Source organism: Triticum dicoccoides, chromosome 2A (genome assembly GCF_002162155.2).
Source record: "Triticum dicoccoides isolate Atlit2015 ecotype Zavitan chromosome 2A, WEW_v2.0, whole genome shotgun sequence".
Lineage (NCBI taxonomy): Eukaryota > Viridiplantae > Streptophyta > Magnoliopsida > Poales > Poaceae > Triticum > Triticum dicoccoides.
The window spans coordinates 52,202,021-52,219,230 of record NC_041382.1 but is presented as its reverse complement, the minus strand read 5'-3'; positions in this window follow the sequence as shown (position 1 = coordinate 52,219,230).

Genomic DNA, 17,210 nt, shown 5'->3' with positions numbered 1-17,210 from the left:
TCTAGTCTTCATGTGGGATCTTGGTTCCTTCTGCTTGAGCAATGTCACCACTATTCACAATATAGTGCCATTAGGTTCATTGCACTTGATACCACACCAACTATATCAAGAAACTTCTTGTTTCATACTTCCTCCTTCAAAGTTTCGGAAGCCTCGATATTTTCTTCTACCGCTGTAGAATCCACAAAAGTGTTCCTGCTTGAAACTATTCCAAACTATTATCCTAACATAGCCTGATAGCCATCTATATCAATCATGAAGCTAGTGTTCGTGTAACCATTTACAACAAACTATTCATATCCTCCATAGACGAGGTGTAAGTCCTTTGTCTATCTAAGAAACTCAAGAACGTTTAGCCGCTACATAGTGAGCTACTCTAGGATCACTTTGGTACCTTCTACAAACACTTAGCTCATAAGAAACATCTGGTCTCGTAAATATCATAGCATACACGATGGATCCAATTGTCGAAGCATATGGAACTCCACTCATCTATCTAAGCTCGTTAACCATCTTAGGGCATTGATTCTTACTGAGTGTAGTGTCATGTGACAATGGGAGAAAGCCTTTCTTTGTGTTCACCATTTTAAACCTCTTTAAAACTTTTTCAATGTACATGCTTTGGCTTGGCAAAATTAGACATATTGATCTATCTCTATAGATCTTTATGCCCGATATATATAAGTTGCTTCGCCTAAGTCTTTCATCAAAAACACATTTCTTCATGAATCTTTTATTGTGCTAAGGAACTTTACATCATTTCCAATCAATAATATACCATCTGTATATAGGATCAGTAAAGCTATAGAGCTACCAGTAAACTTCTTGTATACACAAGCTTCTTTATCATTTTTAATGAAACCAAACTTTTTAACCACTTCATGAAAAACATTGATTCCAGCTCCTTGTTGCTTGCTTCAAACCATATATAGACCTTTGAAATTTGCACACCTTTTTGGCATCCTTAGGATCGACAAAACCTTCAGCTTGTATCCTATATACATCCTCTTTGATATTTCCATTTAGGAAAGAAATTTTGACATCCATCTGCCATATCTCGTAGTCGAAATATGCAGCAATTGCCATCATAATCCACATAGACTTTAGCATAGGTACTGGTGAGAAAGATTCGTCATAATCGATTCTCACAACCTGCGAAAACCCTTTTGCATCTAGCCTTGCTTTATAGATAGTAGGATTACCATCAGTGTCTATTTTTCTCTTGAAGATCTATTTACATTGTATGGGTTTCACACCCTATGGAGGATTAAACAAGTTCCAAACTTGATTCTCATAAATGGACTCTTTCGGATTTAAGCCATTCTTTTGAGCCAGGCGCCACCATCGCTTCCTTGTAGTGCGCGGGTTCATCTTCTTCTAAGATGAATATTTCATTAGCTACACGGTTCAGTTACGACCTTACCTAGATTTTCTACAGCTGGTTCAGTTAAGCGGACAACTTCTAGAAAACTTCTGGAACAACTTCAGGTTCGTTAGTGCTGCTTATTTTTTACGGACATTCAGTAATGTCGTCAAGATGTATCGTGCTCCCACTTACTTCTTTAGCGAGAAACTCCTCCTCGAGAAAGTGTTCATTCTTTGCGACAAACATTTTGTCCTTGAACTTTTGGTAGAAGGAATACCCAATTGTCTTTTGGGATAATCTACAATTTAGTGTTTTTCTGGATTGAGTATTCCATAAGTCATATGGTGTCATCTTGCCAGACTATTAGACGGTGCTCCATTTAGTGTATATGTTGTTGTTTCAAGTGTATATCCCCAATAATAAAAGCACATTGGTAAATTATGAAGCAATTCCATAATTGTTCAGATGTTTGGTAACTCATGACTTAGATATACTTCTTCATGATCAAAGAACCTTTTCTCTTTTGTCATGATGATTCTTAACTCCATTATGAAATTCTTTGAACCTTCTCAAATGTTTCAAACTCTATATTTCATCAAGTAGATCATATCTACTCAAATCATCAGCGAAGTATAAGTATTCACCACGCCCTGGGTTGCTTATCAGACCACATACATCACTATGTATTTTGTCAACCGATTCAAATAAAAAGACTTCAATGCTCCATCTATATGGAGCTTTTGCATACATTACTATCCAATATGACCAAGACAGCAGTGCCACATTTAAGTGATGTTATCAGTATTCTCAAGACGTTTAGCATTAATGTTATATATATTCAATTACATTCAAGATTCACCATGAATAAACCACCAGCAATAGAGGTAAATCCAAAACGCATTCTTATAATAATTCAAACAACTATTGTTTTCAGACTTATAAGAATAAGGGAAACACTTCCTATCTATAGTCCGATACGAGGCCATAGTCAGACCTGTCAACTACCGTCGATTCTATAGGAATCTCACGGTCATATATTTTGCGCTATATATAAAAAACATTAATCTGGAGCTAACTACCAGCACCCTTCGCCCATAAATCGCTCGCATCCCCCTTCTCCGCTGGCCTAGCAGGCAAGCCTTCCCCGACCTCGCCGCAAACTGCCCCGCCCCATCCTCTTTTACATCGCCGCTGACCTCCTGCCTCCCTCTCACCTCGTCGTCGAGCATCACAGCCATCTCACCCCCAAATCTCCTTCTCCTGTCACCATGCCCGCACCTCTGCCGATCTCACAGTCAACCACACCGGTCGTTCCGTCCTCTCTGATTTGGTCATTCCGTCCTCTCCATGGTATGAAGCACAACGGCTTCCTTCCCATCGTGCCATCTCCATCAGGAACGAAGCCAGTGCAAGAATCGCCCACCCCGCTCCAGTATTATCCTCATCTGATCTAGCTCATGAGCATATCATCTTGGTACCATGCTAGTTGATTTCTAATGCTTTTGTGTTATGGCTCTTATTTAATATGTATACGTGCATATATTGGTTTGTTTGTCATGGATTTTCTCTATCCATTACGTACTGAATCACGTCAAAAAATCATGAACGAATATATGTGAATTTGGTATTTTGTATGAACCAAATATGCTTCCCATATAGGCGGCAATTCTAGTTCGTATTCCACTTCAATGTATCCATGCTTCCAGTTAACACTTCGTATATACCCAGAGCACTCTTATCATGCTTCCTACATTTTTTGCTTCTACATTTTATAACATATGCTTTTTTGGGCTTGAGAATTTGCCACATTGGTCGACTTTTATTTGCATGAATCTCACACATAGCAATTCATATTTCCCTTGAATATATTTTGTTCTACAAAGTATGATGAACAATGTTGAGCTAGCATATTCTATTTTTCTCAAAAGCAAAGTATACTTTTTTAAAACTATTTAGGTCTGAATATTTGCTTCAAACATTGTAACCATGAGACTTTATGATACACGCAAGATTTTTCAACCACTACCTGTGTGTGCTTTGACCGGTGCAACTGCCGCTTCATTGAATTGTATGATGAAATTGGTTAAAAATGATATGCTCGGTATGCATGCTTGATTACGAAATCAATTTTGGATGCTTCCTATTGGGAAACGTAGTAATTTCAAAAAAAATCCTACGCACACGCAAGATCATGGTGATGCATAGCAACGAGAGGGGAGAGTGTTGTCTACGTACCCTCGTAGACCGACAACGGAAGCGTTATAACAACGCGGTTGATGTAGTCGTACGTCTTCACGGCCCGACCGATCAAGCACCGAAACTACGGCACCTCCGAGTTCTAGCACAAGTTCAGCTCGATGACGATCCCCGGGCTCCGATCCAGCAAAGCGTCGGGGAGGAGTTCCGTCAGTACGACGGCGTGGTGACGATCTTGATGTTCTACCGTCGCAGGGCTTCGCCTAAGCACCTCTACGATATGACCGAGGTGGAATATGGTGGAGGGGGGCACCGCACATGGCTAAGGAACGATCACGAGGATCAACTTGTGTGTCTATGGGGTGCCCCCTCCTCCACTCCAGTCCAACTCCCACCGGGAGTAGGACTCCCCCTTTTCCTATTAGGAGTAGGAGAGGGAAGGAAGAGGAAGGAGGAAGGAAGGAAAGGGGGGGCCGGCCCCCATCCCAATTCGGATTGGGCTTGGGGGGGCGCGCCCCCTCCCTTGCTCCTTTCCCCTCCTTTCCACTAAGGCCCAATAAGGCCCATATACCTCCCGGGGGGTTTCGATAACCTCCCGGTGATCCGGTATTGTCCCAATCTCACCCGGAATCTTTCTGGTGTCCAAATATAGTCGTCCAATATATCGATCTTTATGTCTCGACCATTTCGAGACTCCTCGTCAAGTCTGTGATCACATCCGGGACTCCGAACAACCTTAGGTACATCGAAACATATAAACTCATAATGAAACTATCATCGTAACTTTAAGTGTGCGGACCCTACGGGTTCGAGAACAATGTAGACATGACCGAGACATGTCTCCAGTCAATAACCAATAGCGGAACCTGGATGCTCATATTGGCTCCTACATATTCTACGAAGATCTTTATCGGTCAGACCGCATAACAACATACGTTGTTCCCTTTGTCATCGGTATGTTACTTGCCCGAGATTCGATCGTCGGTATCTCAATACCTAGTTCAATCTCGTTACCGGCAAGTCTCTTTACTTGTTCCGTAATACATCATCCCGCAACTAACTTATTAGTTGCAATGCTCGCAAGGCTTAAGTGATGTGTATTACCGAGAGGGCCCAGGGATACCTCTCCGACAGTCGGAGTGACAAATCCTAATCTCGAAATACGCGAACCCAACATGTACCTTCGGAGACACCTGTAGAGCTCCTTTATAGTCACCCAGTTACGTTGTGACGTTTGGTAGCACACAAAGTGTTCCTCCGGTAAACGGGAGTTGCATAATCTCATAGTCATAGGAACGTGTATAAGTCATGAAGAAAGCAATAGCAACATACTAAACGATCGGGTGCTAAGCTAACGGAATGGGTCATGTCAATCACATCATTCTCCTAATGATGTGATCCCGTTAATCAAATGACAACACATGTCTATGGTTAGGAAACATAACCATCTTTGATTAACAAGCTAGTCAAGTAGAGGCATACTAGTGACACTCTGTTTGTCTATGTATTCACACATGTATTATGTTTCCGGTTAATACAATTCTAGCATGAATAATAAACATTTATCATGATATAAGGAAATACATAATAACTTTATTATTGCCTCTAGGGCATATTTCCTTCAGTCTCCCACTTGCACTAGAGTCAATAATCTAGATTACACAGTAATGATTCTAACACCCATGGAGCCTTGGTGCTGATCATGTTTTGCTCGTGGAAGAGGCTTAGTCAATGGTTCTGCTACATTCAGATCCGTATGTATCTTGCAAATTTCTATGTCTCCCACTTGTACTAAATCCCGAATGGAATTGAAGCGTCTCTTGATGTGCTTGGTTATCTTGTGAAATCTGGATTCCTTTGCCAAGGCAATTGCACCAATATTGTCACAAAAGATTTTCATTGGACCCGATGCACTAGGTATGACACCTAGATCGGATATAAACTACTTCATCCAGACTCCTTCGTTTGCTGCTTCCGAAGCAGCTATGTACTCCGCTTCACATGTAGATCCTGCCACGACGCTTTGTTTAGAACTGCACCAACTGACAACTCCACCGTTCAATGTAAATACGTATCCGGTTTGCGATTTAGAATCGTCCGGATCAGTGTCAAAGCTTGCATCAACGTAACATTTTACTATGAGCTCTTTGTCACCTCCATAAACGAGAAACATATCCTTAGTCCTTTTCAGGTATTTCAAGATGTTCTTGACCACTGTCCAGTGATCCACTCCTGGATTACTTTGGTACCTCCCTTCTAGACTTATAGCAAGGCACACATCAGGTCTGGTACACAGCATTGCATACATGATAGAGCCTATGGCTGAAGCATAGGGAACTTCTTTCATCTTCTCTCTATCTTCTGCAGTGGTCGGGCATTGAGTCTTAATCAACTTTACACCTTGTAACACAGGCAAGAACCCTTTCTTTGCTTGATCCATTTTGAACTTCTTCAAAACTTTGTCAAGGTATGTGCTTTGTGAAAGTCTAATTAAGCGTCTTGATCTATCTCTATAGATCTTAATGCCCAATATGTAAGCAGCTTCACCGAGGTCTTTCATTGAAAAACTCTTACTCAAGTATCCCTTTATGCTATCCAGAAATTCTATATCATTTCCGATCAGCAATATGTCATCCACATATAATATCAGAAATGCTACAGAGCTCCCACTCACTTTCTTGTAAATACAAGCTTCTCCAAAAGTCTGTACAAAACCAAATGCTTTGATCACACTATCAAAGCGTTTATTCCAACTCCGAGAGGCTTGCACCAGTCCATAAATGGATCGCTGGAGCTTGCACACTTTGTTAGCTCCCTTTGGATCGACAAAACCTTCTGGTTGCATCATATACAATTCTTCTTCCAGAAATCCATTCAGGAATGCAGTTTTGACATCCATCTGCCAAATTTTATAATCATAAAATGCGGCAATTGCTAACATGATTCGGACAGACTTAAGCATCGCTACGGGTGAGAAGGTCTCATCGTAGTCAATCCCTTGAACTTGTCGAAAACCTTTCGCGACAAGTCGAGCTTTGTAGACAGTAACATTACCGTCAGCGTCAGTCTTCTTCTTAAAGATCCATTTATTCTCAATTGATTGCCGATCATCGGGCAAGTCAACCAAAGTCCACACTTTGTTCTCATACATGGATCCCATCTCAGATTTCATGGCCTCAAGCCATTTTGCGGAATCTGGGCTCACCATCGCTTCTTCATAGTTCGTAGGTTCATCATGATCTAGTAGCATGACTTCTAGAACAGGATTACCGTACCACTCTGGCGCGGATCTTACTCTAGTTGATCTACGAGGTTCAGTAGTAATTTGATCTAAAGTTTCATGATCAACATCATTAACTTCCTCAGTAATTGGTGTAGGTGTCACAGGAACAGATTCCTGTGATGAGCTACTTTCCAATAAGGGAGCAGGTACAATTACCTCATCAAGTTCTACTTTCCTCCCACTCACTTCTTTCGAGAGAAACTCCTTCTCTAGAAAGTTTCCGAATTTAGCAACAAAAGTCTTGCCTTCGGATCTATGATAGAAGGTGTACCCAACAGTTTCTTTTGGGTATCCTATGAAGACACATTTCTCCGATTTGGGTTCGAGCTTATCAGGTTGAAGCTTTTTCACATAAGCATCGCAGCCCCAAACTTTCAGAAACGACAACTTTGGTTTCTTGCCAAACCATAGTTCATAAGGCGTCGTCTCTACGGATTTTGATGGTGCCTATTTAACGTGAATGCGGCTGTCTCTAAAGCATAACCCCAAAATGATAGCGGTAAATCAGTAAGAGACATCATAGATCGCACCATATCTAGTAAAGTACGATTACGACGTTCGGACACACCATTACGCAGTGGTGTTCCAGGTGGCGTGAGTTGCGAAACTATTCCGCATTGTTTTAAATGTAGACCAAACTCGTAACTCAAATATTCCCCTCCACGATCAGATCGTAGAAACTTTATTTTCTTGTTACGATGATTTTCAACTTCACTCTGAAATTCTTTGAACTTTTCAAATGTTTCAGACTTATGTTTCATTAAGTAGATATATCCGTATCTGCTTAAATCATATGTGAAGGTGAGAAAATAACGATATCTGCCACGAGCCTCAACATTCATTGGACCACATACATCTGTATGTATGATCTCCAACAAATCTGTTGCTCTCTCCATAGTACCGGAGAACGGTGTTTTAGTCATCTTGCTCATGAGGCACGGTTCGCAAGTACCAAGTGATTCATAATCAAGTGATTCCAAAAGTCCATTAGTATGGAGTTTCTTCATGTGCTTTACACCGATATGACCTAAACGGCAGTGCCACAAATAAGTTGCACTATCATTATCAACTCTGCATCTTTTGGCTTCAATATTGTGAATATGTGTATCACTACTATCGAGATTCAACAAAAATAGACCATTCTTCAATGGTGCATGACCATAAAACATATTACTCATATAAATAGAACAATCATTATTCTCTGATTTAAATGAATAACCGTCTCGCATCAAACAAGATCCAGATATAATGTTCATGCTCAACGCTAGCACCAAATAACAATTATTTATGTCTAAAACTAATCCCGAAGGTATATGTAGAGGTAGCGTGCCGACCGCAATCACATCGACTTTGGAACCATTTCCCACACGCATCGTCACCTCGTCCTTAGCCAATCTTCGCTTAATCCATAGTCCCTGTTTCGAGTTGCAAATATTAGCAACAGAACCAGTATCAAATACCCAGGTGCTACTGTGAGCATTAGTAAGGTACACATCAATAACATGTATATCACATATACCTTTGTTCACCTTGCCATCCTTCTTATCCGCCAAATACTTGGGGCAGTTCCGCTTCCAGTGACCAATCTACTTGCAGTAGAAGCACTCAGTTTCAGGCTTAGGTCCAGACTTGGGTTTCTTCTCCTGAGCAGCAACTTGCTTGCTGTTCTTCTTGAAGTTCCCCTTCTTCTTCCCTTTGCCCTTTTTCTTGAAACTAGTGGTCTTATTGACCATCAACACTTGATGCTCCTTTTTGATTTCTACCTCCGCAGCTTTTAGCATCGCGAAGAGCTCGGGAATAGTCTTCTCCATCCCTTGCATATTATAGTTCATCACGAAGCTCTTGTAGCTTGGTGGCAGTGATTGGAGAATTCTGTCAATGACACTATCATCCGGAAGATTAACTCCCAGTTGAATCAAGTGATTGTTATACCCAGACATTCTGAGTATATGTTCACTAACAGAACCGTTCTCCTCCATCTTGCAGCTGTAGAACTTATTGGAGACTTCATATCTCTCTATCCGGGCATTTGCTTGAAATATCACCTTCAACTCCTGGAACATCTCATATGCTCCATGACGTTCAAAACGTCGTTGAAGATCCGGTTCTAAGCCGTAAAGCATGGCACACTGAACTATTGAGTAGTCATCAGCTTTGCTCTGCCAGACATTCATAACATCTGTTGTTGCTCCAGCAGCAGGCCTGGCACCCAGCGGTGCTTCTAGGACGTAATTCTTCTGTGCAGCAATGAGGATAATCATCAAGTTACGGACCCAGTCCGTGTAATTGCTACCATCATATTTCAACTTTGCTTTCTCAAGGAACGCATTAAAATTCAACGGAACAACAACACGAGCCATCTATCTACAATCAAACATAGACAAGCAAAATACTATCAGGTACTAAGTTCATGATAAATTTAAGTTCAATTAATCATATTACTAAAGAACTCCCACTTAGATAGACATCCCTCTAATCTTCTAAGTGATTACGTGATCCATATCAACTAAACCATGTCCGATCATCACGTGAGATGGAGTAGTTTCAACGGTGAACATCAATATGTTGATCATATCTACTATATGATTCACGCTCGACCTTTCGGTCTCCGTGTTCCGAGGCCATATCTGTTATATGCTAGGCTCGTCAAGTTTAACCTGAGTATTCCGCGTGTGCAACTGTTTTGCACCCGTTGTATTTGAACGTAGAGCCTATCACACCCGATCATCACGTGGTGTCTCAGCACGAAGAACTTTCGCAACGGTGCATACTCAGGGAGAACACTTTTACTATGATAATTTAGTGAGGGATCATCTTATAATGCTACCGTCAATCAAAGCAAGATAAGATGCATAAAAGATAAACATCATATGCAATCAATATAAGTGATATGATATGGCCATCATCATCTTGTGCTTGTGATCTCCATCTCCGAAGCACCTCCATGATCACCATCGTCACCGGCGCGACACCTTGATCTCCATCGTAGCATCGTTGTCGTCTCGCCAATCTTATGCTTCTACGACTATCGCTACCGCTTAGTGATAAAGTAAAGCATTACAGGCCGATTGCATTGCATACAATAAAGCGACAACCATATGGCTCCTGCCAGTTGCCGATAACTCAGTTACAAAACATGATCATCTCATACAATAAAATTTAGCATCATGTCTTGACCATATCACATCACAACATGCCCTGCAGAAACAAGTTAGACGTCCTCTATTTTGTTGTTGCAAGTTTTACGTGGCTGCTACGGGCTTAGCAAGAACCGTTCTTACCTACGAATCAAAACCACAACGATAGTTTGTCAAGTTGGTGCTGTTTTAACCTTCGCAAGGACCGGGCGTAGCCACACTCGGTTCAACTAAAGTTGAATAAACTGACACCCGCCAGCCACCTGTGTGCAAAGCACGTCGGTAGAACCAGTCTCGCATAAGCGTACGCGTAATGTCGGTCCGGACCGCTTCATCAAACAATACCGCCGAACCAAAGTATGACATGCTGGTAAGCAGTATGACTTATATCGCCCACAACTCACTTGTGTTATACTCGTGCATATGACATCAACACATAAAACCTAGGCTCGGATGCCACTGTTGGGGAACGTAGTAATTTCAAAAAAATTCCAACGCACACGCAAGATCATGGTGATGCATAGCAACGAGAGGGGAGAGTGTGTCTACGTACCCTCGTAGACCGAAGCGGAAGCGTTGATGCAACATAGAGGAAGTAGTCATACGTCTTCCCGATCCGACCGATCCAAGCACCGAAACTACGGTGCCTCCGAGTTCTAGCACATGTTCAGCTCGATGACGATCCCCGTACTCCGATCCAGCAAAGTGTCGGGGATGAGTTCCGTTAGCACGACGGCGTGGTGACGATCTTGATGTTCTACCGTCGCAGGGCTTCGCCTAAGCACCGCTACGATATGACCGAGGTGGAATATGGTGGAGGGGGCACCGCACACGGCTAAGGAACGATCACGAAGATCAACTTGTGTGTCTATGGGGTGCCCCCCGCCTCCGTATATAAAGGAGCAAGGGGGGAGGCGGCCGGCTAGGAGTAGGGCGCGCCAAGGGGGGAATCCTACTCCCACCGGGAGTAGGACTCCTCCTTTCCTTGTGGGAGTAGGAGAAGGGAAGGGAGAAGGAGAAGAAAGGAAGGGGGCGCCCCCCCTCCCTAGTCCAATTCGGACTAGCCCATGGGGAGGGGTGCGGCCACCCTTTGGGGCCTTTTTCTCCTTTCCCGTATGGCCCATTAAGGCCCAATACGAATTCCCGTAACTCTCCGGTACCCCGAAAAATACCCGAATCACTCGGAACCTTTCCGATGTCCGAATATAGTCGTTCAATATATCGATCATTATGTCTCGACCATTTCGAGACTCCTTGCCATGTCCCCGATCTCATCCGGGACTCCGAACTCCTTCGGTACATCAAAACTCATAAACTCATAATATAACTGTCATCAAAACCTTAAGCATGCGGACCCTACGGGTTCGAGAACAATGTAGACATGACCGAGACACGTCTCCGGTCAATAACCAATAGCGGAACCTGAATGCTCATATCGGCTCCCACATATTCTACGAAGATCTTTATCAGTCAGACCGCATAACAACATACGTTGTTCCCTTTGTCATCGGTATGTTACTTGCCCGAGATTCGATCGTCGGTATTTCAATACCTAGTTCAATCTCGTTACTAGCAAGTCTCTTTACTCATTCCGTAATACATCATCCCGCAACTAACTCATTAGTTGCATTGCTTGCAAGGCTTTAAGTGATGTGCATTACCGAGAGGGCCCAGAGATACCTCTCCGACAATCAGAGTGACAAATCCTAATCTCGAAATACGCCAACCCAACATGTACCTTCGGAGACACCTGTAGAGCACCTTTATAATCACCCAGTTATGTTGTGACGTTTGGTAGCACACAAAGTGTTCCTCCGGTAAACGGGAGTTGCATAATCTCATAGTCATACGAACATGTATAAGTCATGAAGAAAGCAATAGCAACATACTAAACGATCGTGTGCTAAGCTAATGGAATGGGTCAAGTCAATCACATCATTCTCCTAATGATGTGATCCCGTTAATCAAATGACAACTTTTTGTCCATGGCTAGGAAACATAACCATCTTTGATCAACGAGCTAGTCAAGTAGAGGCATACTAGTGACACTCTATTTGTCTATGTATTCACACATGTATTATGTTTCCGGTTAATACAATTCTAGCATGAATAATAAACATTTATCATGAAATAAGGAAATAATAATAACTTTTTTATTGCCTCTAGGGCATATTTCCTTCAGCCGCTTCATCCAACAATACCGTCGAACCAAAGTATGACATGCTGGTAAGCAGTATGACTTATATCGCCCACAACTCACTTGTGTTCTACTCGTGCATATAACATCAACGCATAAAACCTGACTCGGATGCCACTGTTGGGGAACGTAGTAATTTCAAAAAAATTCCTACGCACACGCAAGATCATGGTGATGCATAGCAACGAGAGGGGAGAGTGTTGTCTACGTACCCTCGTAGACCGACAGCGGAAGCGTTATAACAACGCGGTTGATGTAGTCGTATGTTTTCACGGCCCGACCGATCAAGCACGGAAACTACGGCACCTCTGAGTTCTAGCACACGTTCAGCTCGATGACGATCCCCGGGCTCCGATCCAGCAAAGCGTCGGGGAGGAGTTCCGTCAGCACGACGGTGTGGTGACGATCTTGATGTTCTACCGTCGCAGGGCTTCGCCTAAGCACCGCTACGATATGACCGAGGTGGAATATGGTGGAGGGGGGCACCGCACACGGCTAAGGAACGATCACGAGGATCAACTTGTGTGTCTATGGGGTGCCCCCCTCCTCGGTATATAAAGGAGTGGAGGAGGGGCCGGCCAAGGAGGGTGGCGCGCCCAAGTGGGGGAGTCCAACTCCCACCGGGAGTAGGACTCCCCCTTTTCCTATTAGGAGTAGGAGAGGGAAGGAAGAGGAAGGAGGGAGGAAGGAAAGGGGGGCCGGCCCCCCTCCCAATTCGGATTGGGCTTGGGGGGGCGCGCCCCCTCCTGCTCCTTTCCCCTCCTTTCCACTAAGGCCCAATAAGGCCCATATACCTCCCGAGGGGTTCCAATAACCTCCCGGTGATCCGGTATTGTCCCAATCTCACCCGGAACCTTTCCGGTGTCCAAATATAGTCGTCCAATATATCGATCTTTACGTCTCGACCATTTCGAGACTCCTCGTCAAGTCCGTGATCACATCCGGGACTTCGAACAACCTTCGGTACATCAAAACATATAAACTCATAATGAAACAGTCATTGTAACTTTAAGCGTGCGGACCCTACGGGTTCGAGAACAATGTAGACATGACCGAGACATGTCTCCGGTCAATAACCAATAGTGGAACCTGGATGCTCATATTGGCTCCTACATATTATATGAAGATCTTTATCGGTCAGACCGCATAACAACATACGTTGTTCCCTTTGTCATCGGTATGTTACTTGCCCGAGATTCGATCGTCGGTATCTCAATACCTAGTTCAATCTCGTTATCGGCAAGTCTCTTTACTCGTTCCGTAATACATCATCCCGCAACTAACTTATTAGTTGCAATGCTTGCAAGGCTTAAGTGATGTGTATTACCGAGAGGGCCCAGAGATACCTCTCCGACAATCGGAGTGACAAATCCTAATCTCAAAATACGCCAACCCAACATGTACCTTCGGAGATACCTATAGAGCTCCTTTATAATCACCCAGTTACGTTGTGACGTTTGGTAGCACATAAAGTGTTCCTCTGGTAAACGGGAGTTGCATAATCTCATAGTCATCGGAACGTGTATAAGTCATGAAGAAAGCAATAGCAACATACTAAACGATCGGGTGCTAAGCTAATGGAATGGGTCATGTCAATCACATCATTCTCCTAATGATGTGATCCCGTTAATCAAATGACAGCACATGTCTATGGTTAGGAAACATAACCATCTTTTATTAATAAGCTAGTCAAGTAGAGGCATACTAGTGACACTCTGTTTGTCTATGTATTCACACATGTATTATGTTTCTGGTTAATACAATTCTAGCATGAATAATAAACATTTATCATGATATAAGGAAATAAATAATAACTTTATTATTGCATCTAGGGCATATTTCCTTCACTTCCATCGTGTATGTTGTGATAGCGTTAGATTGTTTCTTTGTATCAAGTGTGCTTCATAATTTTGTCTCTCACATATGTTTGTACAACAACCGACTTTTGCTTCAAACTTTGTAGTTGTTTGCTTCACTTTTTGTACAAGCATGCTATTCAACCACTACATATGTCAGATTCAACCATCGCTGATGTTGTTTCCTTAAGTGAATTGCTTCTACTGTATTGGATGCATCTAATTCAAGGCATGCTTCTATGTATCAAGCACAATGCGGATGATGGTGCAATGTTGTCGAGTGCACTAAGCCCAAGATTTAGTTGCCTCATTGATGATGTGGAGCTCATAGTGCACGTGAGACTGTCCATTATCAGTTTGTTCAGCACGAGATGCTACCATGGTTAGGTATGGCCAACATCGCAATAAAGTAAGGCTGCCATCACAAGGAAGCATGACTACCATCTCAAGGAAGCATGACCAACATTGGAAGGAAGCATGACTACCATCGCAATGAATCACAGCCAGCATCGGAAGGAAGCATGTCTACCATGCATGGCCAGCATTAGAAGGACACACATCCGCCATCAATAAAAGCAAGATTACCATCGCAATGAAGCACGGCAAGCATCAAAAGGAAGAATGGTTTCCATTGGCCTGGTCGTGTTTGAACCATGCCCAGATGCCATGTTTTATGGAAGCAAATTCTAATTTTTCGGATTCATATTTTAGTTTCTTTGAAAGCAATAGTTCTATTTTTTCAAACCAATGCAACTTTTCAATGGTTAATAATTCTGGTAGGAAAAATATCCTTGGAAGTAATTATTTGGTCTTGGAAGCAAATATTCTTGCAACAATGTTGAGTGGATGCAGTGGAGACCAGTCTTTCCCATGATGCTAGTTCAGCGCATGCATCGAAAAGTTTTCATATCAAATGAATTTTCATCAGTGTATATTCGTGTCGTTGATCCATATAATTTCCATTGCGAAGCAAATGGTTCATCAAACATGAATATATAGTGTCTGTTACACAAAAGGAAGTTTCCAAAGCATCTAAAAAATGGTACCACAACGTTGAAATAATGCTTCATTGAAACAAATATTTCTACCATATTATCAAACAATATGTTTTCGTCGCAAGATGCTTCCATCGACAAAAAATAAATTTTCCACGCCATCTTTGCACTATAGAAAAAGGACGCCATATCCACCACACGTGTGGTATATTTGATATGTGCCCACACACGGTGTATGGTGTGAGCAGGAGGCAGTCCACATGGGTTGTGTGTGGGCGGACATTAGAATTACCCACACGTGTGGGCGCGGCTACTTCATGCCACACGCCCAACAAATACTACTCATCTCCACCCCGCGCGTGTGGCACGAAGTAAAATGCCCACACGTCCTGGCACAGCTATGTTAGGTACCCCGCGGGATGACGATTTAGTTGCCATCCTGGTTGGCAGATGTAGTTATCCGGGATGGCAAGTGTAGTTGTAAAAGCATGGCAACTCTATCTATTTTGGTTAACTATAGTTGTCATGTCTAATTTATGATAGTTGTCGCGTGTAATCAAACCGTAGTTGCCGTGTGTGATTAACTACTTGCCACATATGGTCAAATAGTAGTTTCCATGTGTGTTTACCTAGTTGCCACGTGTGGTTCAACCATAGTTGCCATGTATTGTTAATCACAGTTGTCATGTGTGTTTATCTGGTTGCCATGTACGCGCAACTGCAGTTGCCGTCTAGCAAAAAATCACAGTTGCCATGTGTGTGTACCGAGTTGCCACGTTCGTGTAACTACAGTTGCCATCCACAACATAGGAATGTCGTGTGGGGCGAAAAGAAATTCGCCCACGCGCGCATGACCTAGGTGGTGGCTGTGTGGGTAGAAACTAGTTCGCCCACACAGCGCAGCTGGCAAACAGTATGGTGCGGGCGTGTGAGCAAACTCTCCAACGCCCACACACCAGCCCATCCTACGTGGCACACCAAATCCACCTTTTCGTGTCAAGATTCATGCAAAAGACAATGAACGACGATCCAGGCGTGTGGGCGAGTTGGGGAACGCCCGCACGTGTGGGCGTTAGTGTTTCCGTAGAAAAAAGATCTGCAGAAACCTTTATTTCTTAGATAGAAGAAAATCTCTAGTTTCTGGGAAGCACTAGTTTCTGTATTTGTTTGTTTGGAAGCAATCACAACTTACCAAAATAGGAAAAAGGAAAATGAAGATTTGAACGTAATTTCTGGGAAGCATTAATTTATATATTTATTTGGTGGAAGAAAATCACGGGTTACTAAAAATGTTGATGCATGCACGTATTTGTGGATCAATCTGATGATTTCAAAGATTTCAATCGAACGATGGGGGACTAGTCCGAGGAAACGCTAGCCATCAGTAGTTTCATTGCTTCTGGTTCCCTAAGAATAAACGTCTCTTATTAAACACTAGTAAGTGTGCACGTGCAATGCACGTCTATTTGAATTAATAAGTGTGTGCACATACAATACACATCTATTTGGATTAACATATTATACTAAACTTAATACAAGACAATTTATTCATAAATTTGAAATTTCCTTATAAAGTACACGATCTCTTATTTCCAACTCGTACAAATAATAACATGTCTCCTGTATTAAAAGACCACCAACTTTTCTCAATGTATAAAATTCAAAATTATTTAGAAGATTCATCATGATTCTTCATGTGCACACATTTATGTAAGTATAGTCACACATGAAAATGTCACTTAGGACAAGCTAAGGAACCGTTTTAGTGCCAACAAATTCCAGTCAAGAACTACACAAGATCGTCATGAATATATACAGAGAGAAGTGACCTCTCTTTCTCCGAGATTGATCGAACAACAAGTTTTTGTATATATCTATCCGACACTACTACATATATACAATATAACATCTTTTATAATCCCTAACATCTAAAATCAATTTCAACTTCCACATGGCATTCTCCGTCTTTATGTATGACATGGTCAAGAAAGAATCCCGCCAATTCCTCTTGAATTGCTCGTATGCGATCATGTGGTATGAGTTCATTCCGCATTTGTCATATCTAATTTAAAGAAGAGGGTCAATACATATATATGAAAGAAACTCAACACAATTGATGGTAATAAAATAAAATTGATATTGTTTATGTACTAAATGATATGAGAATTTACCATGAGCAC